We start from the raw sequence: 11,602 nt of genomic DNA, 5'->3' as shown, positions 1-11,602 counted from the left end.
GTGGAGGGTGCCCATGCTGGGCTCCCAGGGAGAGGCAGATTCTGTGTGCAACAGCTCTGTAGGACAAGGCTGGAGCTGCTCAGCAATGTGGAGAACCTTTTCCAGCCTGCCTGTTCATGGCAAACCAGACTCCTCTAAAGCCTGGCTCCTTTCTAAAGGTGGTGGTTGTTCACTGTTATATTTATTGACGAGCCTCTAGCACAGCTATTTTTACCTCTGCTATGACCAGTGTTGCCGACAGTCCCGCTAGCTACACTTTGGCAGCTGAAACTGCCCACCAACTTGTAACCGTCGATGGAAGATGTTGGGGTTTTGAGTGTTCTGGACTAAAAGCAATAATAACTAGTGCCTTAATGCAGGCTGCCTCTCGTCTGCTCTAGCCCTGTGTGTAGAAGTGGTAGCCAGGTTCCAAGTCCTTTTCAAATGTGATTGGACTTATTCTGCTGAAGCAACAAAAATGGACTACATCATGTATTTACAATGTAAGAATCTTTATAACAACAACAATCTACAGAACGTATTTACATAAAACCGTATCTAAGAACAAAGTAGAAAATGTATTTACAGAAGATAACACTATCTGAAAACTACGTAGAAAAAAACAACTGAAGAACACTTTCAAAAACATATATACAGAAGGGTGGCATCCACGCCTCAGATCACCGTCAGTCCTGGAAGAAAAGCAAGCAGCACGGTCACTGCAGTCAGGCCCTGAGGGTTTGTTCCCTGTGCCCCCAGGCTGGCACACGCTGGCAGAGCAGGACTGTGCCGCCAGCACTGAGCCCGGCTGGGGCTGGGAGCTGGGCCCAGCTGCTGGGACGGGGCTGGCGTGGCCCAAAGCAAGCGCAGGGCAGGCCGGGGGTGGTGCTTGTGCCACCAGAATGCAGGGATGCCCCGGGTCCCCGTGTCCCTGAGCAGGGCCACCCAGCCCAGCCCCAGCCTGGAGGCAGGGGACCTGCTCTTCCTCTGTTAAATTGTTACATCATTGGTTATAACTTAGGTTAAATATTGTTAAGTGCTGTTCTTTTTCTAACTAATTAATTTTAAGATATAAATTAGGGTTACAATATAAGTTAAGTGCCTTAATGCAGGCTGCCTCTTGTCTGCTCTAGCCCTGTGTGTAGAAGTGGGAGCCAGGCTCCAAGTCTTTTTCAAACTGATTGGACTTATTCTGCTGAAGCAACAAAAATGGACTCCATCATGTATTTACAATGTAAGAATCTTTATAACAACAACAATCTATAGAACATATTTACATAACGCCTATCTAAATCCAAAGTAGAAATCGTATTTATAGAAGATAATATTTTCTAAAATCGACGTAGATAAAACTGCTGAAAACTTTCTAAAACATATATACAGATGGGTGGCATCCACACCTCAGATCGCCGTCAGTCCTGGAAGAAAAGCAAGCAGCACGGTCACTGCAGTCAGGCCCTGAGGGTTTGTTCCCTGTGCCCCCAGGCTGGCACACGCTGGCAGAGCAGGACTGTGCCGCCAGCACTGAGCCCGGCTGGGGCTGGGAGCTGGGCCCAGGTGCTGGGACGGGGCTGGCGTGGCCCAAAGCAAGCGCAGGGCAGGCCAGGGGTGGTGCTTGTGAATCCACCAGAATGCAGGGATGCCCCGGGTCCCCGTGTCCCTGCCACCCAGCCCAGCCCCAGCCTGGCGGCAGGGGAGCCACTGTGCCTGTGGGCAGGGCATGGGGAGCACGTGCCTGTCCTGCTGCCTGGGTCGGTCTTTATCCCAAGACCATGTCCTCCTCCTCATCTTTCTGGTCGACATCCATCTCTTCAACACAATCTTCCATTTCCACTTCCATCTGTTCCTCCATCTCCTCCTCGTCCACCTCCATCGCTTCATCCACCTCCTCCTCATCCACCTCCATCTCTTCCTCCATCTCCTCCATGTCAACCTCCATCTCTTCCTCGCCGTTCTCTTCTATATCCACAACCATGCTCTCCTCTTCATCCATCTTTTTATCGATTTCCATCTCCTCTTCATGGTCTCTGAAAGCCTGCATAGGGAGCAAAACCTCAGAGTGGGGTCCCTGTCCCACAGCATCCCCTCACAGCTCCAGCCCGCCCGGGCTCTCAGGGAGTGTCCACCTCCATGGAATGGCACTGTACCTCCATTGCGACAAATGGGAGCATCCTGCAGGGATGGATGGCAAAATCCAGGCAGCAGGGAGCGTTCAGGACTGACGGCACTGTCGGGGAACAGGTGACCAGCAGGGTGACAGGGGTGCTCTCAGAGCAGGGCAAATCACGTGCTCACACAAGGGCGACTGGTGGTGTTGTGCCCTTGGCTGGGCGATGGCAGTCCCAGCTGGAACACCAACTGTGACATGACAGCAGATCCAGGACCACACCCCTGTGGACCATGGCAACCACAGAATGATTGAATCCCTGACTGGTTTTCCATGGGATGGACCCTGAAGATCATCTTGTTGCAACCTGAGCAAGCTCCCACCAGAGCAGGTTGCTCAGAGTGCTGTCCCAGCTGGCCTTGGATGTTTCCAGGGATGAGGCATGCACAGCCTCCGTGCACAGCCTGGGCCAGTGCCTCAGCACCCCCAGTATAAAATACTAGAGTCCTAAAATGCAACCCAAATCAGCCTCATTGGCACATTGGCCCGGCCATGGGTCCATACCGAGCTCAGCTCAGAGCTCCCTGTGCTCCCACAAGCACAGAGCCCAAAGCAAACCCTGCCCAAGGGGACACAGCATCTCAGTGTCTGTGCCACGCTGGCTCCCTCCACCCTGGGGTGCCACAGAGCAAAGATTTTCCCAAAGCATGTCTGGGTCCTGGGCACAGGAGATGCTGCAAAAGCCAGAGGCGCCACTTCTGACACAGAGGTACCTCTGTTGCCCTGCAGCCCAGTTAAAGGAGATGGACAAGTCATACAAATCTTCAGGATAGAAATTACTTTATACAAAGGAAGAATTTAAAAACAGCACTCCCTGGCTCTCAGAAATAAATATACATGTATATATACACACATATATATTGATAGAAAGAATAATTACCATTCTGCTATGTGATTATAAAACCAAACAAGATTAATACCAGTCTCCAAACTACTCTGCCAAACCAGTGCAAGGGGATCTAAGAATTCCTGCCGCCCACCTTGCCTTGGGAGCCTAGCTGGGCATCAGACTGGGCATCAGGCATCCTCCTGCTGCCTGCACCGCCCAGCTCTCCTTGCCCCACCACTTGCTAGCAGATGCTGGGACAACAGAAGCTCTCGGGGTGCCACCACCGTAGGTTTCTTCTCTTGCAAAGCAGCCTGCCAGGCTCTGGGGCGGCTGTGCCATCCAAGTCACTCTGCAGGACACCAGGTGTCACATCTGTCCAATGACCTGCCTGCCCACACGGCTGCTCCCCCTCAGCCCAGACCTACCAAAGAACGACAACTGAACCCCTTGGCTTCGCAGCAGGGGCTTTGCTGGATTTGCCCAAAGGACTCCACCAGGAAGACGTGCTCCTCCAGCGCTGGTGAGGCCATGGCCTGCTGAGAGTTCATGTCTGCCCGCTGGATTCCCACAGCACAGATCTGGATGCCAGCGTTTTGCAACAAAATTGCAAACTCTTTGTTGCCAACTGCCATGGAATAACCAGGAGCAGTGAATTTCTGGGCACAGGATTGCCTGACGTCCTCATGTTGCATTGTGCTCTGTGTGCAGCACCCATTGCCCCAGCAACCCACAGAGCAGTCCCCATCCCTCATGGCTCCTGCTCTTCTCCATGAAAACCACTTTCTGATCGTCCTTCCAAAGCCACAAGACCCCAGCTGTGTGATGCTTGAGGGTGCTGTGGCACATGTTGCATTTTCCCAGCCACAGCAAGGCTCTCCAGTTGGTGTTCCCTGGCAATGGAAAGGAGGGAGATGAGTAGCCCCTGGTCCCCCAGCCTTAGCAGGGTACACAGAGCAGCCAAGCAACAGCTTGAGCCTGGCAAAGCAGCCCTAGTGCCCCAGCAGGTGATGCAAAGCTTTCAGCCTGATGATGAGCTCCATCTATCCTCCATCTATCCCTTCTTCCATGCATGCATGCATGCGTGCATCCATGCCCAGGTGATGGCTCAGGGAGCTCCCCTCAGCTCCGGGGTGCCCGGGAGCAGGGGGTGCCCACAGCCCAGTGCTCCTTAGCGCTGGTGTCTGGTGCCACCTGGTGCAGTGCCATTGGTGAGGCTCTGCAGGGCCACGCAGGCTGGGCCCTGCTCCCAGATGGGATGCCATGGGAAAGAGCCCGGTGGGATCTGTCTCTACAAATACCAAGTGTGTATGGAGCTCAGAGTGGGACCGCTCTGGGCACAGGTACCCCCAACACAGCGCTCGCTCCCACACACCTCCAGGCCAGGCAACCTGGAGCAAGTGGAAACCACAACTCTGCAGATGCTGCATGTGCCCAAAGCGAATGGAAAGAGAGCTGGGCTGTGAAAAATAAAGATTGTTTATTTACAGAAGAGCAGCAACAAAAATGAACTCCAGAACATATTTACATTGTAAGAATATTTATAACAATAACAATCTATAGAACGTATTTACATAAAAGCCTATCTAACAGCAACGAATTGAACGTATTTACAGAAGATAATGCTACCTAAAATCTACATAGAAAAAAAAAACTGAAGAACTCTTTCAAAAACGTATATACAGGTGGCTGGCATCCACGCCTCACATGTCCATCAGTCCTGGAAGAAAAGCAAGCAGCACGGTCACTGCAGTCAGGCCCTGAGGGTTTGTTCCCTGTGCCCCCAGGCTGGCACACGCTGGCAGAGCAGGACTGTGCCGCCAGCACTGAGCCCGGCTGGGGCTGGGAGCTGGGCCCAGCTGCTGGGACGGGGCTGGCGTGGCCCAAAGCAAGCGCAGGGCAGGCCGGGGGTGGTGCTTGTGAATCCACCAGAATGCAGGGATGCCCCGGGTCCCCGTGTCCCTGAGCAGGGCCACCCAGCCCAGCCCCAGCCTGGTGGCAGGGGAGCCACTGTGCCTGTGGGCAGGGCATGGGGAGCACGTGCCTGTCCTGCTGCTGGTGTCGGTCTTCATCCCAAGACCATGTCCTCCTCCTCATCTTTCTGGTCGACTTCCATTTCTTCAGTATAATCTTCCATTTCAACTTCCATCTCTTCCTCCGTCTCCTCCTCGTCCACCTCCATATCTTCCATCTCCTCCTCCTTGTCCACCTCCATGTCTTCCTCAATCTCCTCCAAATCTATCTCCATATCTTCCTCTCTGTTCTCTTGTAGATCTACCTCCATCTCTTCTTCTTCATCAGTCTTTCTGTCAATTTCCATCTCCTCTTCGGTGTCTCTCACAGCCTGCACAGGGAGCAAAACCTCAGAGTGGGGTCCCTGTCCCACAGCATCCCCTCAGAGCTCCAGCCCACCCGGGCTGCCAGGGGGTGTCCACCTCCATGGAATGGCACTGTACCTCCATTGGGACAAATGGGAGAATCCTGCAGGGATGGATGGTAAAATCCAGGCAGCAGGGAGCGTTCAGGACTGATGGCACTGTAGGGAAACGGGTGACCAGCAGGGTGGCAGGTGTGCTCTCAGAGCAGGGTAAAGCACGTGCTCACACAGGGGCGACTGGTGGTGTTGTGCCCTTGGCTGGGCGATGGCAGTCCCAGCTGGAACACCAACTGTGACATGACAGCAGATCCAGGACCACACCCCTGTGGACCATGGCAACCACAGAATGATTGAATCCCTGAATGGTTTGCCTTGGGATGGACCCTGAAGATCATCTTGTTGCAACCTGAGCAAGCTCCCAGCAGAGCAGGTTGCTCAGAGTGCTGTCCCAGCTGGCCTTGCATGTTCCCAGGGATGAGGCATGCACAGCCTCCGTGCACAGCCTGGGCCAGTGCCTCAGAACCCCCAGTGTAAAATACCAGTTTCCTTAGAGACAAGCTAAATTGACCCCCTTGCAGTTGAAAGTCATTCCCCCTTCTCCTCTCCCCACATCTTTCCCAGTGGTCCCTGCAAGTCCTGCATGGCTGCAGTGAGGCTTTCCCATGGCCTTCTCTCCTGCAGCCTGAGCATCCCCAACTCCGTCTTCACGGGAGCTTAGAAAGTCAAGCAAAACAGGCAGAAGCACTGCTGGGCTCCTTCTTTCTCCACTCTGGCCACTTCCTTCTCCTTTCCTGAGCCCTAGGTGTGAGTGTAAGTCATCTCCTAGTCTGCCACTTCTGCAAGCCACACGAGTCATTTTGATGCTGGAAACCTCAGCAAGACATACTTTACTTTTTCCTTTCCACTACAAACACTTTTTCAGCTTTTAAAATCTGAACAAATCGACAAGATTTTAAAAACAATAGGACACAGTCTTCTTTTACCAAGATCGCTTATCAAGTGCCTCAGAAATCTGCCCATGCAAGGACAGCCCCGTGGGCACCATTTCCTTACTCTGCAAGCATATTAAGAAAATGCCCAGCTTGGTACAAAGTTCCTTTCACTTTTTAAACATGAATAGCTAAGAACTGAAATAACAAACTGTCCATAGCTTCGAGTGACTAGTCAGGAATAGTCCAAACACAGCACCATTTTCCGGAAGGTCAGACTTCTTCCTTGTCCTAGTTTTGTTATGGGCAGTCCTGGCTCCCTCTTTTCTGGGGAAGCTCTTCCTGAGCAGCCACTCTAAGGCAGCCCTGGCCAGGGCACAGGGAACCTGGCCCTTGGCTTGCTTTTCTCTTTGCTTTTCTCCCTGGTGGGAGGGGATGGAAAGGGGGCTTAGGCAGGATGCTCCCCCTCACCTGCGCGGTGAGGACTCCCCTGGCCCATCCCAAAGTACTGAGGGTTGGCTTGATACTCCTTCCTTGGGCTGGAGAAGAAAAAGAGGTTTTGATGTCTAAGAGCAGGTTTTGCAGTATGCCCAATGGCAGCTGGAGCTCATTCCTCAGCTGGAGAAGCATGTCAGCAGCTGGAGAGTAGCTCCAGATCAGCAAAGGCCAGAGCAGCGAGAGCAGAGTCTGGTGCTGTGAGCATGTGGCAGGGCTGGGCAAGTGCTGTGGGGCCAGGTGTCCTCTCCACGCCCCCCCAGCTGATGGTTCATGCTCCTCTGGCAGGGGAAGGAGTTCTTAGTGCATCAGGGGAGCATGATGTGGCCAAGTGGACTGCGAGATGCCTGTGGTCCTCCCCAGCCTGGAAGAATGTTTCAGGCAGCTCAGCCAGTTTTTGCTGGGGGAGAAAAGGTGGCCAGGTGCATCTCTGCTGGGAGCTGCTTGGAGCTGCTTGGAGCACAGAGCTGCTCCTTTATGCACTTGGGGGGATCAGGGAGGGAAGTGTGGTGCACAAGAGCAGGGACAGCCTGGTGAGGGTGACAGGCACTGTGTGGGAGCCAAAGGCTGGCTGGTGGGGATGGGTTCATCAGCTACAACGCTGACCTGATAGAAAAATATGTTCCTCTGCTGTAAAGTGCCAGAGTTGCTTGGATGGAGGCTCTTGAATTTCCTCCTCACTCATCCTAGTGGTGAAGTCCCCATTGGCTGATGAGTGGAGGGTGCCCATGCTGGGCTCCCAGGGAGAGGCAGATTCTGTGTGCAACAGCTCTGTAGGACAAGGCTGGAGCTGCTCAGCAATGTGGAGAGCCTTTTCCAGCCTGCTTGTTCATGGCAAACCAGTGTCCTCTACAGCCTGGCTCCTTTCTAAAGGTGGTGGCTGTTCACTGTTATGTTTACTGATGAGCCTCTAGCACAGCTATTTTTACCTCTGCTATGACCAGTGTTGCAGACAGTCCCGCTAGCTGCACTTTGGTAGCTGAAACTGCCCACCCACTTGTAACCGTCGATGGAAGATGTTGGGGTTTTGAGTGTTCTGGACTAAAAGCAATACTAACTAGTGCCTTAATGCAGGCTGCCTCTCGTCTGCTCTAGCCCTGTGGATAGAAGTGGGAGCCAGGCTCCAAGTCCTTTTCAAATATGATTGGTCTTACTCTGCTGAAGAAACAAAAATTAACCACATCATGTATTTACAAGGTAAATACTGGTTCTTTCCGCTTCTCTCATCCTTTCTAGAGACATTCACACCCTTTTCTCCTCCCAGCCGGGAGACTCAGCAGCTCCTGGGAAGAGCAGGGCACAGCAGGCACGGGTCTGCTCCATCAGCCAGGCAAGGCACTGGCCTTGGGGATTGCCAAATCCTGGCAGCTCTGCAGTTGCTCGCAGCTGGAGCAGCTCGGCTCCCGGAGCCTCCAGCGCAGGCCGAGCCCCCTTTGCCCCAAGGTGCTGCCGGCCCTGCTGCGGCTGCCGTGGGCAGCGGGTGTCCGGGCAGCTCCGTGCCTGCCCCGGCCGTGCTCGGGGAGCGCCGGGCTTGGAGGGGACGCTGCCTGGGCAGGGGCTGAGCTCTGGCACCTGTTGGCCCTCGGGCTCATGTGGGAGCCCCAGCCCCGCAGCCGCTGCCCGCAGCCCTGCCGCTGCCAGCATCGCACCCCGCCGGGACTCTGTGCCAGCAGCCAGCGCCGAACGTACAGCCACCTCCGGGCACCCACGGCCCCTGCCCAGCACGGCCTGCACTGCCCCATCCAGGGCTCACCCGAGTCGGGCACAGGCTCCAGTGGCTGCTGCCAGCAGCAGGAAATCGGGCAGCGCCACGATCACCTGGTGTGGCTTTCATCTCTTGAACAATGGCACAGAAATGTAATGCACGGGAGGAGCAAAGCCCAGAGCCCTTGGAGGCTCCAAGCCTTAACCATCAGCCCCTGCAGCTCCAAAAGCTGCTCCCCGCAGCCTGGCTCCAGCAATTGCCAAGGCTCTCGTGGCCTTCAGAGCATGACAGGGACTTTGCATCCCTGCAGCCTGATGCCAGCTCTCGGCCCAGGACTCCCGAAGGCTCAAGGAGGAAGGCTGGCAGAAGGTTTTTTACCTGTTTGGTGGCATCGCTGCAGAGGCTGCTCCTGTCAGAGTCGCCTCCCTGATGGTGACAGATATGCTCTTGGGGACACTGCTCTGCCTCAGCCCAGGAACACGAGCAGTGCCCAGTGCTGGGAGCAGCGTGAGTGGAACTTCCCCATGCACAGAGAGCCCCCAGCCCTGGGGTGGCCGTGCCAGCAACCCCAGAGACCTTCAGCCCCAGGAACCTGGAGCAACCCCAAACCACAACCCTGTATATGCGGCTTGTGCCCAGAGGAATTGCAAAGAAAGCTGGGGAGTGGAAAACAAATGACAATTTATTTACAGAAGAGCAGCAACAACAATGTGCTGCAGAAGGTATTTACAACAGAAGAATCTTTATAACAACAACAACAATCTATAGAACGTATTTACAGTGGAAGGTTCTATCTAAAAACTAAAATTTAAAAAACATTTTTACAAAAGGCCATAACAACAACTAATCAAACGTATATACAGGATGTCCATCATCTCCATCAGTCCTGGAAGAAAAGCAAGCAGCAGGGTCACAAGAGGATCCACACTGGGGAGAGGCCCTAGAAGTGTTCCGAGTGTGGGAAGAGGCTTCACACCAGCTCCAACCTCCTCCTGCACCAGCGGATTCACACAGAGGAGAGACCCTTCCACTGCCCTGACTGCAGGATGGGCTTCAAGCTCAACTCCCACCTTGTCAGCCACCAGCACATCCACTCCGGGGAGAGACCCTCTGAGTGTGGGGAATGTGGAAAGAGCTTCAGCAAGAGCTAAAGCCTGATCCGCCACCAGAGGATCCACACTGGCGAGAGGCCTTTTGAGTGTGGGCAATGTAGGAAGAGCTTCGGCAGGAGGTCTGAGCTGATCGTCCATGAGAGAATCCGCACTGGGGAACTGCCTTATGAGTGTGGGGAATGTGGGAAGAGCTTCAACTGGAGCTCTCACATGATCAAGCACCAGATGGTCCACAGTGGGGAGAGACCCTAGGAGTGTTCCAAATGTGGGAAGAGGTTTCTGACCAGCTCCAACCTCCTTCTGCACTGGCGGATTCACACAGGGGAGAGACCCTTCCACTGCCCTGAGTGCAGGAAGAGCTTCAAGAACAACTCCACCCTCATCACCCACTGGTGCATCCACACTGGGGAGAGACCCTATGAGTGTGGAGAATGTGGGAAGAGCTTCTCCAGCAGCTCTCACTTGACCAAACACCAACGGAGGCACCAGTAAGGGAAGCCCTGCAAGTGCCCCGAGTGCAGGAAGAGCTTCATGTGCTGCTCCCACTTCATCCCCCATCGGAGCACCTACGTTGGGAAGAGCCCTGGTGACCCATGCTTGCAGGGACCCACACTGGGAAGACACCTGGCTGGTGGCTTCCACATCCTCCTGATTCCCTGTAGCCACCTGGACAAACGCAGGGGCAGGAACATCCATCGGGACTCACACTGATATCGGAAATTCTTTGGGAAGGGCTGATTTATTAACTTTATATCCCCTAAAAAATGTCACCTGCTGTGTCCAGTTGTTTCTTCTGGTGGCATCAAGCAACACTGGATGATCTTAGAGATCTTTTCCAACCTGAATAATTTCCTTCTTCATCCAATCCAAAATTGGGGTAAAATTAAATAAATGAAACAAAGTGATCTAAAGCTGCACCATTTTACTGGGATTTGTGGGTGACTTTGAGATTCAGGGGAAAATTAATGAGGATTTGGGTGTTCTGGGGCTGCCCAGGCTGGGGTACAGGGCCACGATCTCATAGTTGTGCCAGCAAAACGTGTCCACCTGAGCCCATCTGTTCTCCATTAATTCTGTTTTTTTGTCCCAATGCCTGGCCTGGGTCTCCCCATTTGGGGTGTGCTCCCCCAAGGTGCTCAAATTGCTGCTGAAGTGCCCAAGCTGCTCCCAGCTGTGGATGTTCCTGTCCACCAACCTCTCCTGGTCAGTGTCATGGGGGCTGGGAGGGGGTTTAGGGGCTCCTGAGGGGATTGGGAGGGGCTTTTGTGGCTCTTGGGGGCATTTGTGGTGCTTGGAAGGGTCTTGGTGGGGTCTGTGAGGGAGTTTTGGGGTCCTGGCCTGGCTCTGTGGCTTGGAGAGAATTTGGGTGGGTCTTGGGGAAGATAGGAAAGGGGTTATGGTGTCTCTTGGGAGCATTTATATTGCAGGGAGTGGTTTGGGAGGATTCTAGAAGGAGCTGTGGGGTGGTTTAAGAGGCCTGTGAGTGACTATGGAGCTGGGAGGGGCTTTGAGGCAATTGTGATCCCCCAGACCCCCAAAGCTACCCCCAGATGGTGCCCCCCAAGATGCTGCCAGGGTTCAGGGGCTCCATGCTGGGGTTCATCCTCCTGGTGCTGTGGGAGAAGGTGAGGGGTGTCCCCAGGGATCATGTGTGTCCCCCAGAGCGTGGGTGACCCCTCCCCATCCCAGTATCACCCCCTTTTCCCTCCCCACGGGGCTCCTGACCCAGCTCCTGCTCCCCCCAGGAGGGAATGTGGGGAGGGGGCAGAGGGGGTGCACAGCCCCTGCTGGGGGATGACCCTGAGCCAGTGCCCTTTGTTTAGCACCAACCTGGGCTTGGGGCTGCAGGAGAAAGAGGCTGATGGGAAGCAGATCCTGCAGGTGGGACAGTGCTTGGGGTCAGATGAGCAGTGTTGGACTTCTCTGGGGGAACTGTGAAGGTGGGTGGGGCGGAGTGACCTCACAGTGACCTCACCCAGCCCTCTGTGACATCACACAGCCACCCTGTGATG

At 54.3% G+C, this 11,602-nt stretch overlaps 1 protein-coding gene and 1 pseudogene across 1 annotated transcript in view; one reads left to right on the top strand and one right to left on the bottom strand.

Annotated features, from left to right (window-relative positions):
* LOC146424147 (uncharacterized) overlaps positions 1–10,142 on the top strand; it is a 22,768-nt pseudogene extending 12,626 nt beyond the window's left edge.
* The window catches only part of LOC146424144 (uncharacterized), a 502,567-nt gene that overhangs the window by 427,907 nt on the left and 63,058 nt on the right, over positions 1–11,602 (bottom strand). The window lies entirely within an intron of this gene.

Source organism: Lichenostomus cassidix, unplaced genomic scaffold, assembly GCF_008360975.1.
Source record: "Lichenostomus cassidix isolate B80296 unplaced genomic scaffold, HeHo_3.0 HiC_scaffold_42, whole genome shotgun sequence".
NCBI classification, from domain to species: domain Eukaryota; kingdom Metazoa; phylum Chordata; class Aves; order Passeriformes; family Meliphagidae; genus Lichenostomus; species Lichenostomus cassidix.
Note: the sequence above shows the minus strand (reverse complement) of the source record. Positions and strands in the feature narration are given on the sequence as shown.